Source organism: Panicum hallii, chromosome 8 (genome assembly GCF_002211085.1).
Source record: "Panicum hallii strain FIL2 chromosome 8, PHallii_v3.1, whole genome shotgun sequence".
NCBI lineage: Eukaryota > Viridiplantae > Streptophyta > Magnoliopsida > Poales > Poaceae > Panicum > Panicum hallii.
The window spans coordinates 31,035,554-31,040,550 of NC_038049.1; the positions used below are offsets into that span (position 1 = coordinate 31,035,554).

Below are 4,997 nucleotides of genomic sequence, written 5' to 3' on the forward strand. Positions count from 1 at the left end.
GTTCGAAGATGCTCTTACATTTTGCTCTCGGTATTTACAAGATGAGAGTGGCTTTAGCAACAGAATTAGAAATCATGGTGTGCTGTCCACAGAAATTTCCAAGACAACTCCATTCTTTTATAAAATGGGTCAAGGACTGGCTGGAAAGTGTTTTGTGAATTTGGATCACAAGACATGGCTTCAAGCACATAGATATGTGCTTTTCAACTATGCTGATATAGAACCATACTTAAAGTAAGAATTTGAACTCATGTTGTGTTGTTTGCTGATTTGTCTTTTATGCTTATAATTTTTTTTCTTGCATTTTCAGCAAGCATGCTACTTATCTGTCCTCAAAGGGTGTTCGAAATAAACGTGAGATCAAACGGCTTCATCATGAAACCTTCCATGATTGGTTTAGGTTGCATGTAAGTGTCAAACATAGGTGTAATGTAGATCATGATATCAAATTTTCTTGTCCTTTAACATTAGTATTAATAACCACAGGTTGAGGAAATGGGCGAGGCTGCCTCGGAAGAGATCCAAATTTTAGCTAAGGGGCCATTGATGATTGCACAACAATATAACAGCTACACAATAAATGGTTTTAGCTTCCATACGCAGTCCCATGATGAGAATAGGCCAGTTCAAAGTAGCGGTATAGCTCTAGTTGCGGAGTCAACATGCTTTGAAAGAGGCAATAATGACAATCAAATATTAGGGAAACACATCTATTATGGCATCATAAAAGAAATTCTTGAACTAAACTATCATCACAAAGGAAATATTGTGCTTTTCAAGTGTGATTGGGTTGATAACCGTGTAGACAATAAGTGGGTCAAAACAGATGAATTCGGGATTACTAGTGTTAATTTCAAGCATTTATTCTATACTGGTGATAAGATATCGGATGAGCCCTTCATCTTAGCATCACAAGCTACTCAAGTTTACTATGTTGCTGATCCAATTGATGATGAATGGGTTTGTGTTATTCAACCAAAATCTAGAGATTTGTATGGAAGTGGTGATGCTGATAATGACATCCTTGATGATGGTAATGACATAGTTGCGACAGTGCCTGATGTAAATTGTGATGTTGCTGTAAATGAGTTTCCTCGATGTGTTCCTTGTGCTAGAACAGACATAGATGGTATTATCGTGTCTGGAATAAAACAAGGGAAAAAATCTAGAAAGTAAGTTTGTTAATGCCCCTTCTCTTGCTGGTTCCTTGAACTGTAGAAGCTGCATTCCCTTATGTTTCTATTACTATTTAAGTACATATAGCTGAGCTTATTGTCAACTTTTTTTAGGAAACAAGATGTCAAGCGCAAGAGGAAATGATAAAGCGGCCTCAAGTAATGAGTATGAGCAGCTAAAGCTAGAAAACATTGAAAGAAACAAGAGGAGGATGGCAGAGCTTAACATCCCTGAACTAGTCAACTCTATGGCACAACAAGATCGGGCTAAGAGAATTTGCAAGGTGCGTTGTAAATTTATTTATTATACAATCTACTTAACATGGATAATAGTGGTAGTATTTCTTTCACATGCACATGTCATTTTATAATAGGAAAAGCGTGGCACAAGTATTCCAACAACAACACCTCGGACCTTGCGCCCAAGACCACAAAAAAAGGTTGCCCAGCCTGAAGATGATCCAGTGCTTGCTGATTTGCAACCAGTTGGAGGTTTTTTAAGTGACAATGGTACTGAATTATTATACTATATATTGATATGAAACTACATTTTATAGTTGGAGATATTCTCAGCTCACTAATATGTGTTTTCACTATGGTGCTATATTCTATAGTTGAAGATATTCAGAATGATGAGCAAAGCAATGCTACTGAAAAGGAAAGGGTTGGAAGAGGCATAACTAAGCTGGAGAATGTTTTCTCAAGGAAACCAGATGAGCCTAAAATTAAAATATTACTCAATGCACATGGTCAGCCTGTTGGTCAAAGTTCTAAGAAATTTGCAAGAGCTATTGGGTGTCTAGTTAGAAAGGAAATCTCAATTGGAACTTCTGATTGGAGGCTTGTTAAAAAGGCTGATAAGATGAAGTTGTGGGATGCTGTGAAGGAATATTTTGATATCGACGGTGCTGGCTTTAATTGGGTTATGCGTACTGCAGGGAAAAAATGGAAAAATTTCAGGTCAGATTTAAAGAAACGGTACTTCAATCCAGAAATAAATATAGAAGAAATTCCAGAATGTCCTGACAAAAGGGTCAATCCAGAGGATTGGAAATATCTTTATGCATATTGGATGTCTTCTGAATTTGAGGTAAGAACCATACAATCTGTTGTAGTATAATAATTATAGCTAGAGTGTACTCAATCTGATAATACTTAAAGCTTTATTTTAACATGGAATTGTTGCAGGCTGTACAACTAGGACGCTCTCCACGAAGAGATGAAATATTTATCAAAACTCATACAAGGAAAAATGGAGTTCCTTTACCCCAAGCAGATGTAACAATTGTAAGGCCTTTTTTATAAATGATTGTATAATATGCATTTAGTGATAATATGACATATGAGCTGATGATACACTTTTCTAGAAAACCCTTAAAGACATAATTGAGATATATCCTGAGTTAACGGAGCGAACAATTCAGCAAGGGGATGCATTTGCTGTTATTTGTGGGTTGAAAGAGCCAAAAGGATATGTCCGAGGTTTGGGTCTAGGTCCAACTCCTCAAGATGTTGGCACTCCGGGGCTGAAATGTTATGCACCAACAAGACTTCAAATGGAGATATTTGCCCGTGAAAGGGCTGAAAGTGAGAAAGCTGCTCTAGAACAGCGGGTGCGTGAGCTGCAGGACCAACTTGAGCAAAGGGCAGTACAAGACCGTGCAAGTGAAGAGCCTAGGTCGCAACATGGTTCTAATATGCGACAGAATCTGGTATAACACTTCTTTATTTATGCACAAATCAATTTTTATCTAGTAATTTATCTCATCCATTATTGAGACTTTCTATGTAGAATACAAAGGATGATGAGGACAATCAAGGCGAGGGATACAATTCTTCCTCGTCCATATGATGGTATGGAGACTTTGGCTGATGCTAGCATGATGCCGATTGCCTGGCCATACAAGAAAGTAATTAGCTAAACTTGAACCATTTTATTAACCTCAATTTCATATGGCTGACCATCGTTTTATACTTTATCTTATGACAGCTGAAGATAACAAAGAAGGCATCAAAGCCAGCTACTCCAGGTATTTTTTACTCCAGCCATTTAGTTTGAGTTGAATCAAGGACAGAGTTGTAGTGCATACTTGTTCTTCTGCAGGTTGATCTAGTTCAGATTAGGTAGAAAGCACATATACTTGCTGGTGGTGTTTCTGGTGGTGTCTTTGGTTGTAGTGCATGCTTCTCCCTTTCATGATTGTGATCTACACGTTTGACAAATAATTAGAAAGCACATATACTTGCTGTTGGTGATAGATTGGGTTGTTATTTTTTTTGGCAAGAATGAGGACAGAAGAATGAATGGGAGCACATATACTTGCTGTTATTTTTTCTGGTTGTAGTGCATGCTTCTCCCATTCGTGATTGTGATCTGCACGTTATTTTTTTGGCAAGAATGAGGACAGAAAGCACATATACTTGGAGTTATTTTTTTCGTGATTGTCATCATTTGGTTTTGGTTAAAACCTGATACAATATCTGAGATTTTTTTTCCTTCTGTAATTTAGTAGTAACTAGGAAGTACATTGCAAAAAATGGTAGCTGAACATGTGGTCAGATATGGTTCCATTGGTTTTGTGGACCTCATTTCTGTAAAACTGGTGCTATTAACTCTTCATGTTATATGATCAAAGAATAAGTCATTCTCACAATCCAAGTTGATTAATTAGCTAGTATATGGAAACTGCCAATGTATAGTATTTTCTTGTCCTCCCTCTTCAAACTTGTGACTCATTTCTGCCAAATACTGCCAGTGCATATTATTTTCTGGGGCTCTTTCTATCCTAGATTGAAGTGATTTTGCAGAATATTTATCCTGACAGTGCATAATATTTAGTATTGATGATAGTGTAACAAAGTGCATATATTTCTGGTTATTTTTCTAGCCATGTGGTAACTTGGAGTCTTGTAATTACTTCACAGGGCATGTTGGGACATGATCAAGTCAATCACAGGGCAGGTTCAGCTGGAAGCTCGCAACTCATGGCAGGAGCTTCCTTTTTGTGAGCGGCAAGAAATATATGTGCAAGCTGCTAGCTAGCTAGTTGTTTTGTGAATGATACTGTGCATGATGAATGCAATGATATATTTGCAAGAATGCAAACAGCTCTTTTGTAACTAAATCTAGCTACTGTTTAGCTAATGCACAGCTTATGACGATTGATATTGTAAGCTAATCTAGTTATTGTTTAGCTCATGACTTATGACAATTTGTGATGGAATGGACCATTTAGTACTCAATATAATCAAGTGATATTGTATTTGTGATGGTCAACATTGATACTAATAATTCCTATTAATACTAATAATTATTGTCAATAGCGATAATTAATACTATTACTTATATGCTGGTGTCAGGAATCACTGACCTTTAGTTGGTTGCTAATGTACTCTATACAATCCCACAGTGGGTCGCTATATAGTTCTCAATAGCAACTCACAGTCTGTCGCTAATACAGAGGTGGGTCGCTAAAACTTTTAGCGACCCCGGCTGCAGCGACCGTCCAGGTGGGTCGCTAAAGGCTTTTAGCGACAGATGGTAGGTTGCTAAAAGCCATTATAGCGACAGACCATTAGTTGCTGATAATCAACCGTCGTGTAGTGTATAGTTTGATGTATGTGACACAAGATCTTGAATACTAGCTACTCTTATGTTTTTATGTGCCTACATGAATGAATCAAAGTTTGTATGGTTAATGTTGTCCCTTGCGTTTTATAAATGTTTGGGCATGGATGATAGATTAATTTAATTTTAGGTCTAATATGTACTAACTAATCATGTGCTACCTTTATTTTTTTCATCCATATAATTGATCACGT

General features: G+C 37.1%; 1 long non-coding RNA gene across 1 annotated transcript; it reads right to left on the reverse strand.

Annotated features, from left to right (window-relative positions):
- Positions 1-2,998: 2,998 nt before the first annotated feature.
- Positions 2,999-4,695, reverse strand: LOC112903432. The gene is made up of 3 exons (XR_003230807.1): positions 3,496-4,695; positions 3,266-3,382; positions 2,999-3,069 (listed from the first exon to the last, which is right to left on the reverse strand). It is a non-coding gene; the product is annotated as an uncharacterized LOC112903432 (long non-coding RNA).
- Positions 4,696-4,997: the final 302 nt, after the last annotated feature.